We start from the raw sequence: 12,687 nt of genomic DNA on the forward strand, positions 1-12,687 counted from the left end.
AGTCCCCTGGTTACTAGGGAGAGGCAATGATCACTGTGTCCGAATTACGCAGTGGTCAACATAATTGCACGAACTGCGCGAGCATGCCGTCCGTCAGATCCAAGTTCTCAATTTCCTCACAGATTGCTAATGCAGTGCTCCTTGAACATTATCCTCCTCGTCTTAATTATACAGTATATGGCCAAAAAAACACACATCGAATATACACAAACTTGGCCTTACGAACATTGCAGACGCTGTCTATGTAACACACGTCACACTTCAAAGAATTTACCAATACGCTGCATTGTTTACTATAGACCACGAATCAAGTAACGCAAAAAAAGGCTCTGCGTCTATTGAGATCTTGATTCCGAGTTACAAAAAAATTAATAAGTCGCCTACATATTACAATTGCTGCCGAAAGAGGAGAACCAGTATTTTACCACAAACGGAAATAAAATTACGCTTCTATTTCGCCTAGTTTCGGTGGTTACTAAAATTTGTAATGAAAGTTACATAGTAGACTCTCATCCCTCCCCCCCGCAGACACGTAGTTTTCGTTACTGTTGTGCAACTTCTGTACACAGCTAGAGAAAGTGTTTTAAATATGGCATGGACGGAAACACTAGGCTACGCTACAGAGCAATCTGCAAGCACAACGTTTACTCGGCATTCATAATAGTTGGCATAAACAACTCTCAATCGAATTACCCCCTTCCAACCTAACTTATATCTCGGGCTACACTACCCATCGGCCTGTCAACACAACCAAAATTTCATTGACGTGTGGGGGGGGGGGGGGGGGGGATTTCCTGTCTGTCTCTCTCTCTCTCTCTCTCTCTCTCTCTCTCTCTCTCTCTCTCTCTCTCTCTCTTGGCAAAACTGTCAGTTATTGTAGATTGATTGTCAGTCTCAACTACATGATTTACTAATGATAAACACTTTTGAGACGGCTCATAATTTTAGAAGTCCTCTTCGTCTTACTTGGCATCAATTGTTCACTGGCGTCCCAGCAGCACCACGCCAATCTGTTGTTGTCCTAGCAGACCGAACGCACCGCACATCCGACACCTTCGGAACCACTCACTGGCCAGTTAGCAACTGAGCCGATCACTGTTTACATCGTGAAAGGAAAACTATGCAAAGATGTACTCAAATGGCACGATTAATTAGCGCGCGAGCGCGCACACACACACACACACGCACACACACACACACACACACACACACACACACACACAGTAATATCTGTGGAATGTCCATCGACACGCGCAGAACGAAATTTTTCTCGCGAACGTACAGCGTCTCCGAAAAAAATCTCGTCACTATATTCCGGCGTTAGGGCCAGGTTCTCATTCAAATGAGCAAAAAATGGTACATTTGGAAATTTTTTTGAGACAATGAAAATACATTCGAAGGATCTGTTTGGGTATTACGAGTGATCATACTATGAGCTTCATTTTAGATTTTCAGTACAAAAAAAAGAACAAAATGGCGACCGTAATTATGATTTGATCAAGGGCATGCGAGTCTGAAGTACGCAGACTGCGTGCAGTGCAGCCCCTCAGATGTTACCTGAAATCAAAAATGGATATCATCAGTTGATACTACATTAAATTTATGGGAGCTCATACTTCTCTGAAATTAAAAATGGATAACATCAGTCGCTATTACATAAAATTTATGGGAGCTCATACCTAACCGCAATGAAACAACCTTAAATTTATCGATACGAAGCAAATTCGAACATTGAGTTCGATTTTTTGGGGGTTTGTTTCACTCCTTATGCCTTCACAAAAATTAGTTAATATTAATCAATGTCATATATTATAGGTATAAGCTCCTAAGAAAAGTGCTTACTTTTCTGGGTCAGATGTAGAAGTTAAGAGATAGAACCATTTTTAGTTAGTGATGCATGCCGTTCTGAGAAAATCGTTTCTCAAAAAAAAAAAAAAAAAGAACTTTTAGTTATATTATTATTTCGATTTGCATGAACTAAGTGTTACACATATATTTTTAATGCCGCTGAACACGAATCTGAAGTTCGATTTTCGATATTCAATACATTTTCGGCGAGTATGTTTGCATGCACTCAGCAGTACGAATCATTTTGTGCACGTGCGTCACGGGACGAGTTTTCATCTACATCTATATGGATACCCTACAAATCACTTTTAAGTGCCTGGCAGGGGGTTAATCGAATTACCTTCATAATTAATAATTGAAACTCTCAGCTGCCGACAGGTGTTGATATACCTCGAGGGGGACAGCTGAAAATGGGTGACGCGAGGTATGCCGCCAACAACAACAGTCGGCAGCTGAGGGTTTCAATTAATTATCATTTATTCTAGAGAAGCTGCACCGTTATAAATGGTATCCGTTCTTTCGATAACAGTTACTATCTCCATATGTCATCACAATTCTCTATTATTCCAATCTCGTTTAGCGCGCGGAAAGAACGAACACCTATATCTTTCCGTACGAGCTCTGATTTCCCTTATTTTATCCAGGTGATCGTTTCTCCCTATGTAGATCGGTGTCAACAAAATGTTTTCGCATTCGGAGGAGAAAGTTGGTGATCGGAATTTTGTCGCAACGAAAAACGCCTTTGTTTTAATGATGTCCAGCCCAAATCCTGTATCATTTCAGTGACACTCTCTCCCATTTTCGCGATATAACGTGCTGCGCTTCTTTGAACTTTTTCGATGTACTCCGACAACCCTATCTGGTAAGGATCCCACACCGCGCAGCAGTATTCTAAAAGCGGACGGACAAGCGTACCTGAGCAGAGCGTTTCCGACCCAAGTGTGTCCCATGGCAACCGTCTGTCTATGGTAAGCTCCTATGGAACCAAACTGCTGAGGTCATCAGTCCCTATGCTTACACACTACTTACAGTAACCTAATCTAAGGACAACACACACACACCCATGCCCGAGGAAGGACTCGAACCTCGTAGCCAATCGTAGCGACAGGGGGAGCCGCGCGAACCGGACAAGGCGTTTGAGACAGCGCGGATACAACCACGCGGCTCATGGCAGTCGTGACACTGCTTCAAACAATGGGCTGTAGAAACTTTTGTAAAGCACGGTGTAAAAAAAAACCTTTCAGTTCCATGAGTCTAGACAAGTACACCTTTAAAAAATGCAAGTACAAAGAAAATGAATTTTCGAACGTTTTGAATGAGAACCTGTCCTTAAGGAACACCGTTGATCAAATGTCACAGGGATTATGTACTCAGGTTTCACATGTAGGTTAACAGTTTCTAATCATCTGGAATGAGCAGGGCTTAAAACTTTGAAGCGTTAAATTTCAAGGGCTGTTCTCTTGTTAAATCGACACGTCGAAATAAATAGATATCTCGAAATAAAACGATAACTCGAAACAAAACGATTTCGAGAAATAAATCCATATCTCGAAATAAATCGACACCTCGAAATAAATCGACACCTCGAAACATATAGGTAACTCGACATATATCGATATCCCGAAACATATCGATATCTGGAAATATTTCGTAATCTCGAAATAAATAGATATCTCGAAATAAAGCGATATCTCGAAATAAATTTACTTTGGCTTGCACCACAGCACATTTACTTGACGTAAAATACGACGAAATACTCCGCCAATACAGTTCGATTACCATCTCGTAACTGTTGCACCTGGTGGTCTACCGTCACAGCGCGTGGCTGCAAATCGAGAATCGCGGGATCGAATCCCAGTTGAACCAATAAATTTTCAGTCTGCGTTTAATCCAGCCTTCACCTCTCAATGATATCAGGAGTCAGTAGAAACAACATGTTGTGCGGATTCCACGTTAAACTGCCGATTCCCTTTCCCCGGTTGGACAACTGGTGTACGTTAATGATAAGCAAGTCACCTAAGTGCCGTCCGATTGAAAGACTTAAACGAGGGCACTGAAATACGCGAAATTTATTAGTATTATTACACTGTCGAAACGCAGTAATCTGACCACGTGCTAAAACCCCGAATAAAAGCTTTTTGGAGCATGAGACGTACAGGAATAGAGACAATGAGGTAATGACAGTGATAAGAAGCCATTCCGACACCAGTACTTGCCCAGTTGCGATAGAATTTTATCGATTGAGGATCCGTGGCACAAACTACTCGATCGAGGTGGCCCCTCAGATTCTCGATTGGGTTTAAAGCCGGGAAATTTGGCTGTCAGGGCAGTACGGCAAATTCATCCTAGAGCTTTCAAAACCACGTACATACACTGCGAGCTATGTTACACGTGCATCTAAGGGTGGATATGGTCTCCAAGGATAGGTACGTACCAGGGTCGATCCATTGTGCCTTTCAGAATAACGAGATCACCCAGGGAGTGCCGCGAAAACATTGCCCACACCATAACGCTCCCTCAGGGTTGCAGGGCGTTTGCTTTCAGACGTTACACGCCAATGGAAATCTGTCACATGGAGCATAAAATGTGATTAATATGGAGAGGCCACCTGTAGCACTCAGTGGACTTTCAGTTGTGGTACCGGCAAGCTTTCAACGCCAATGAACAGCAGTCAGCATGAGTGCAGGAACCAGGTGCCTACCGCGGAAGCCCATACATTGTTGAGGAAACATTGGTGGCAGCCCTTGGTTCGCCTGGGCAGTCAGCTGCACAAAAGTTGCACGTCTATTCGCCAGCACACTTATCTGCAGCTATCGCTCACCTGTGTCGCCTACTGCCCGTAGTGCAACACAGTTACCTCGGAGCCGGATTAGAATACCGAGATTTTGCCACGCACGGTTTACTTTACATACAGTGGCATTTGAAAAGATTACAGATGTTGCCGTTTCGGAAATGCTTCCACCCTTGGGAAGAAAGCCAACGATTATGCCCTGTTGGACGGCACACAAATCGCCCCTTTTACGCATTATGACAACGACTTCACTGTTTCCAGCCTTCCCCCCCCCCCCCCGCCCCCCCCATTCATCACCTACCAATGCTATCACCTGGTGTCTATGAGTCTATGAGTATTTACACGAAAAGAGTTGGTCACATTAATATGACTGGACCTATTATTATTATTGAAACTTCCTGGCAGATTAAAACTAGGTGCGGGACGGAGACGCGAACTCGGGACCTTTCCCATTCGCGGGCAAGTGCTCTACCGTCTGAGCTACCCAACCACGACTCACGCCCCGTCCTCACAGCTTTGCCAGTACCTTGTCTCCCACCTTCCAAACTTTACAGAAGCTCTCCTGTGAACTTATTAATATTTCGTTGTTGTTCAGTTGTCTTTTGTGTGTGTAGCATTGCCAGGTTACTTAACTTTTCTTTGCCTTTGCTTGAGTCGTCTTTCAAGTTTGCAGGGGCCACCGCTATTTGGCGCAATTGGACTGCGACATTACTGTTCTTTCAAAATGTGCCGTTTGTTACTCTTAAAACTAACAAGGAGAGCTCCCCAGCGGTGGGATCGACTTTTTGAAACCAAATAAGCGGTAGTGTAACTCAAGATTCCCCGTATCAGACCCTGCATCCAGGTGGGCCTCCGTTTGCAAGTAACTGACGGAAAAGATTTCCGAATTTTGCGTGATGCTACATAGCGTTAAGGAAGTCGTATTCCATAGTTTGGTTACGTGTCATAATGGTTAGGATAGAAGCTTAACCATGCCTGGTCAGGTGCAATAACTTTTTTTATTTTAAAATCTTTATCGAAATGACTTTGATGCCTATTTTTACTCAATTTATTGCTTTAAATGTAATTTCTTTCGTTCTATTCCTTTGTCACATAATTTTAATCGCCGTATGAACTTTTCCATTTTCTTTAATTTTTCTTTATATCATTCTTCTTCCAATCGGAATTTTTGTGAATGTGTATTTTATGATAAGAAGAAAAATTAGACCAAATGAAGAGGTCCATATCACTATTGAATCACGTGTCCGAGGAGTGGAAATAAAAAGAATTATATTTACATCAATTGAATGAAAATGATTATCAATGTCACTTCGATAAACACCTAAAATAGATTTCTTTCTCTGGTGAGATTCGAACCCACAACCTCATGCATGTCAAGCTAGTATCCTTTCCATTGACCTCACAACCAACTTACGTCATTCGGCTTTCTTCATGCTATCGAGTCTCACACAAAATTTCGAATTTCTTTTCTCCTCAGTTCCTCGCAAACGTCGACCCACCAGGATGAAAGGCTGCAGTGTGTGATACTTGGGTGCTTAACCTACATAACCGTATAGATGGTTTCAAAAAGTCGATCCTACCGCTGGAGAAATCTCCTAGTAAGACATAACGAAAGAGGGCCGCCGTTTCATTATATCTACTGATATGGTGGTGGACACACATTTAGTAGTGTAGCCATAGAAACACAAACGTTCTGAAACCTGCACGATCTAAGCAACGAGGAACGACCTCGTACTTAGTCCAAAGGAAAATCTCCAGAATTACTAGAAAAGTTATAGCCAACGCACCAAGTCCCCGGCAGTCATTTAGTCCGCGGCGACTGCTGAGAACCTTCAGGCCAGTCATTAGGATTCGCACTCGACTACTTCGATGTTACACGTTCGGTGTCCTACTCTATGGAGCTGAGTCATGGACTGTATTAGGCATTTGAAATGCGGTCGTATCGAAAAATATTAAGGATACCATCGACAGATATAGTCAAAAATATGGCGGTATGAAGACGCAGAAATTCTCAACAGCACCCAGAGAGCAAAACTCGATTGTTTTGGTAACGCAATTCCGCAACAATAAATAAAACCTGTTGAAATTAATAATTCAAGGAAACATTAATGGCTGGCCAGTGTGGACGAGCGGTTCTAGGCGCTTCAGTCTGGAACCGCGCGATCGCTACGGTCGCAGGTTCGAATCCTGCCTCGGGCATGGGTGTGTGTGATGTCCGTAGGTTAGTTAGGTTTTAGTTCTAAGTTGTAGGGGACTGATGACCTCAGATGTTAAGTCCCCTAGTGCTCAGAGCCATTTGAACTACTTTTTTGAAAGTTTAATGGCATATGTAATCCACGACGCACAGGATTATCCTGGCTAAATAACTCAAACCAGCAGTTTGGGTTCAGCACTGAATCAATGTTCTGAAAGACCATGGACGGACAGCAGATCATGCTACCTACCGGCAGTGTTATTGGAGGACGAGGCACTTAGAGAGGAAGAATGACAATACAGGCAATGCTTAAAAATTACATTAATGCTCACCATTAAATCTAATACTCCTCCACTCATATAATCGCGTTAGCTGCAAATAAAATTAATCTGCAATTGCCATACAGTTAAAATTTTTTGAACCTAGTGCTGTTAACAGCATTCATGTCAACACTTATTTTGATCAATGCACGTATTTTCTCAGACTTCCACTGTACGAGGACGTACTGAAAAGTAATGTCGACAGATGTTTTATGTGCAAACTCGCAACGCTTTTTAAATAAAAAAAACTTCATTAACATTCTGCATCTGTATTCTTCAGGTCTATAAATTTATTTCTCAACACACTCACTCTGGAAACCAGCACAATTTCCCCAACTAGATACTATTTTGTTGATACCGTCACAGTATAATGTTTGACTATGTTAACAGAGCCACAACCTTACCTCTGCTTGCACCGCTTGAAACAATTGAAGTGATCGAAGGTTTTCTTAGTTTTGCACAAAGACGAAAATCGAGACTGTGTGTAGGATGATCGACGGCAGTGAAACAAGGACGTCGGATTGCTGCAGATGGCGCAGCGCTCGTGTGTAGCTTGGCACTGCCGTGCTTAAGGAGAGTGTGCTCCACATGCGTGCGAAATCTTGCAATTCGTGCTTTTAGTTTTGTGAGCTCTTTCTCACCAACCAACATAGTCACTCAGATAAGAGAGGTAACTATCCAAAATAAGGATTAACACTTGTTACAAAACGCTCCTTACGCAAAATCGGATGCCTCTAGGAGCAGAGGGCTGCAGATATCCGTAGTAAAGATGTAGAATGTTACTGACTTCATCAAATAAAACAGACCGAGTCATTATCTTCTCAGCACGCCGTCGTGTTATACGCACAAAAATAAAAAAAAATGTTTCCGAGCAAAGTATGCTGTATTTTTAAGTGAAGATCTTCGTAATGTACATCTGTAGTAAACGTTATGCTGTTGATTTATGGTGACAATTCGTATTTATATTTACAATGAAAAGAGATTGACCAGTGGGCAACAGACAACTAAAACGCAAGTTGCCAGATGGATAGTAACTGTAATACCGCCCACGCTGCCACGGTAAGTAGGAGGTTTTGTTTCCCGATACATGTCGCCGTGTAACTGCCGCTCGTGGCGATACATTAAAGAGTTCTCTGTCTTCTTGTCAGAGAGCCAGTACCCAGATTCACCCTAAAGAAATAAAGACGCGCATTCTGTGAGCCACATTTGAAGATGATCCTGAAACGGCTCCAAAACTAGTTAACTCGAATTAAAAAAATTCAAAAAGTGAGTTGTTGCAGTTTTCCACATTTATGTTCAGTACACATTCACAGGCACTTGAACAGTGGTTCCCAGCCTTTCTTAGACCATTGCTCCTGAGTGCAATCAGACATTTGCCAGTACCCCCTGCCCTACCCCCCTTGCTGCCGTCTGTGGCCTTCCCTCCCGCTCCCCCACATTATCATTAACTTTGGCACATAAATAAACTGTAGAGTGAACAATTTTTCTAGGAGCACTTTTAATTTTAAAATCATGAGAGGTGGAGGATATTTAGTTAGTGTGTGTGTGTGTGTGTGTGTGTGTGTGTGTGTGTGTGTGTTTGTTAGAGAGGGGTGTGGGGGGGGGGCGATATTAGACTGAATGACGAAAGAATTCGTAATGCATTTAAAGTGCTACCCGCAACTACTTCTCAGATAAGAAAGCTAACTATCCAAAATAAGGATAAACACTTGTTAAAAAACGCTCCTCTTGCTCAACCTCTCTACAGTACGGCACTTGCTTGACCTGCACATTGCAACCTCAATTAAAATCAACCGAGCAAAAATGTGTGCACTTACTGTTCACAAATCACTTGATTGTCGCGCTCCTTACTTCTGAAATAGAAGACTTCAGGCTTTTAAATCTTGGTATCCGAACACAACATGTGAAGCTGTTATCCTTTCCATTACACCTAACAACCAACTAATGTCACTCAGCTTTCTTTATGCTACCGAGTGTCACACAAAATTCAGAATTTCTTTTCTCGTCAGTTACTCGCAAACGTGGACCCCCCATGATGAGTGGCTGCAGTGTCTTAACCTACATAACCGTACAGATGGTTTCAGACGAAGTGTTACTTGCAGAGGAGTAGGATAACGAGCTATCGGCCTGGCAATTGAGTTGGAGTTTGGCCGAAGCAACTTCAGGCACGAAGGAGATAATGATGTGTCCCTCAGAGAATAATTTTGCCTGGGCTGTAAGCGGCGCACAGCTCAGCGTTTACAAAGTTGCCAGCTACATCTCACACCGTAAATATTATTATTATTAAGCTCAGTGTCCACAGCAGCGAATGGAAGCGAACGCAACCGTACGAACATTTGCAGACCACTTGGCAGTATTCACTACCTTTCGTCTACGAGATCTGTTCAAAAAATTCCGGACCTTTGTCCACAAAATTTTTCTACGCTTACCTTCACTTGTTTGTATATGATCTCCCCCACGACTGATACACCGCTCCCAACACCGTTTCCACTTCCGGGAGCAGACTTGGTTGGCCTTTCGCTGGACCGCTCGTCTATCGTTACAAATCTTCGTCCTCTCAACTTGGTTTTCAACTTTGGAAATAAAAAAAAATGTCTGCAAGGGCCAAGCTGACCTGACAAGCTTTTTATTTTTTCATCGTTGAGAACATGTCCCTACCCATTGTGAAGACAGAACCTTGTTCTCAACACCATAAGTGCAGACCCACGTCTCATCACCAGTTGTAATTTTCTTAAGGAACATCTCGTTCTCATTTGGGTGATCCTAAAGCTCTTCTCAGATTGCGAGGCGGAGGTCTTTCTGCTCTTGACTCATGAGCCGTGACACGAACTTGGCGGCAACAAGATACGTTCCAAGATGCTGTATTAGGATTTCACGATCCAACTGCAATGTTACATTCTTTTGCAATCTCTCGGACAGTCAGTCTTCGTTCAGCACGCACAGTTTCGTTGACGTTCCTGACACAAGCGTTGCTGGCAGAAGTCGAAGGACGTCCAGCACGTGGATCGTCTTCCGTCCGGCCGTTTTTAAAACGTGTGAACCATCCGTAACACCGAGTACGGCTTAAGCACTCATCACCATAGGCTTCCTGCATCATTTGGTGTGTCTCTGTAAAGGTGTTCTTGAGTTTAGCTTTTAAGTTCCTACGGGGCCAAACTGCTGAGGTCATCAGTCCCTAGGCTTGCACCACTCACACACACCCATGTCCGATGGAGGACTCTAGCCTCGGACGGGGGGCAGCCGCACGAACCGTGGCAAGGCCCCTCAGACTGCGCGGCTACCCCGAACGGCGGTTTGCTTGAGTTTCACGCAAAATTTATTGCAGGCGCATTGCTCCTCCAACTATCCCCTCTCGAAGTTCGCCGACTGTGCGACACAACGTTCTACTCAATACAGCACTGAACAATAAGCCAACAGACATACAACAATGAAACTTCCCGCAGTTACACGTTAAGCACACGCGTGTGCAGGGATGTCAACTGCATTTCGCCCCAACACGCCATTGGAGCGAAATTACGAATGTTCCGAAAAATTTTTGAACACACCTCGCATATTCAAAATTTAGGGTATGTTCTAGAAATTTTGCAAGTAGGCTTTCTCGGGATAGCTTACGTGTATCTTCAGGCATCTGCCAATTTGTTCAGCATCTCTGTTACATTCTCCTGTGGGCCAAACAAACCTGTAACCATTCGTGCTGACTTTCTTATGAACAGTTCAATATCCCCTGCTAGTCGTATATGGGACAGGTTCCACACACTGGAGCAATATTAGAGTATGGGTCACACCAATAGTTCGAAAAAGATCATCTTTGTGCACTGATTATATTTCCCTTTAATTCTAACAATGAATTACAGTCCGCCACCATCTTTACCTTTGACTGAGACAATGTGATGGTTCCATTTCTTACTTCGTTATCACCAATGTTAAGATTCTCACTGCTCCCGTTTATGCTTCATCTCATCACTTGTGTCTTTGATTTACTCTCACCCCAAATTCTACACTCATTATATTGTATATTTCATTCATCAGATCCTGTAGTAATTCACTTTCACTGAGGACGATAATATTATCAGCAAACCATGTTACTGATATCCTTCATCCCGTATTTCAGTCTGAATCTTGAACCTCTGTCTTATTTTCTTCATTGCTTCTTTGATGCACTCACTGAAAAGTAGAGGCGAATGACTATATCAAAGTCCTACTCCCTTTTTAATCCTTGCACTACGTTCTTGGTCTGCCACTCTTATTTCCTCTTGGGTCTTGTACGAATATACACTCCTGGAAATGGAAAAAAGAACACATTGACACCGGTGTGTCAGACCCACCATACTTGCTCCGGACACTGCGAGAGGGCTGTACAAGCAATGATCATACGCACGGCACAGCGGACACACCAGGAACCGCGGTGTTGGCCGTCGAATGGCGCTAGCTGCGCAACATTTGTGCACCGCCGCCGTCAGTGTCAGCCAGTTTGCCGTGGCATACGGAGCTCCATCGCAGTCTTTAACACTGGTAGCATGCCGCGACAGCGTGGACGTGAACCGTATGTGCAGTTGACGGACTTTGAGCGAGGGCGTATAGTGGGCATGCGGGAGGCCGGGTGGACGTACCGCAGAATTGCTCAACACGTGGGGCGTGAGGTCTCCACAGTACATCGATGTTGTCGCCAGTGGTCGGCGGAAGGTGCACGTGCCCGTCGACCTGGGACCGGACCGCAGCGACGCACGGATGCACGCCAAGACCGTAGGATCCTATGCAGTGCCGTAGGGGACCGCACCGCCACTTCCCAGCAAATTAGGGACACTGTTGCTCCTGGGGTATCGGCGAGGACCATTCGCAACCGTCTCCATGAAGCTGGGCTACGGTCCCGCACACCGTTAGGCCGTCTTCCGCTCACGCCCCAACATCGTGCAGCCCGCCTCCAGTGGTGTCGCGACAGGCGTGAATGGAGGGACGAATGGAGACGTGTCGTCTTCAGCGATGAGAGTCGCTTCTGCCTTAGTGCCAATGATGGTCGTATGCGTGTTTGGCGCCGTGCAGGTGAGCGCCACAATCAGGACTGCATACGACCGAGGCACACAGGGCCAACACCCGGCATCATGGTGTGGGGAGCGATCTCCTACACTGGCCGTACACCACTGGTGATCGTCGAGGGGACACTGAATAGTGCACGGTACATCCAAACCGTCATCGAACCCATCGTTCTACCATTCCTAGACCGGCAAAGGAACTTGCTGTTCCAACAGGACAATGCACGTCCGCATGTATCCCGTGCCACCCAACGTGCTCTAGAAGGTGTAAGTCAACTACCCTGGCCAGCAAGATCTCCGGATCTGTCCCCCATTGAGCATGTTTGGGACTGGATGAAGCGTCGTCTCACGCGGTCTGCACGTCCAGCACGAACGCTGGTCCAACTGAGGCGCCAGGTGGAAATGGCATGGCAAGCCGTTCCACAGGACTACATCCAGCATCTCTACGATCGTCTCCATGGGAGAACAGCAGCCAGCATTGCTGCGAAAGGTGGATATACACTG

Source organism: Schistocerca cancellata, chromosome 12 (genome assembly GCF_023864275.1).
Source record: "Schistocerca cancellata isolate TAMUIC-IGC-003103 chromosome 12, iqSchCanc2.1, whole genome shotgun sequence".
Classification (NCBI taxonomy): domain Eukaryota; kingdom Metazoa; phylum Arthropoda; class Insecta; order Orthoptera; family Acrididae; genus Schistocerca; species Schistocerca cancellata.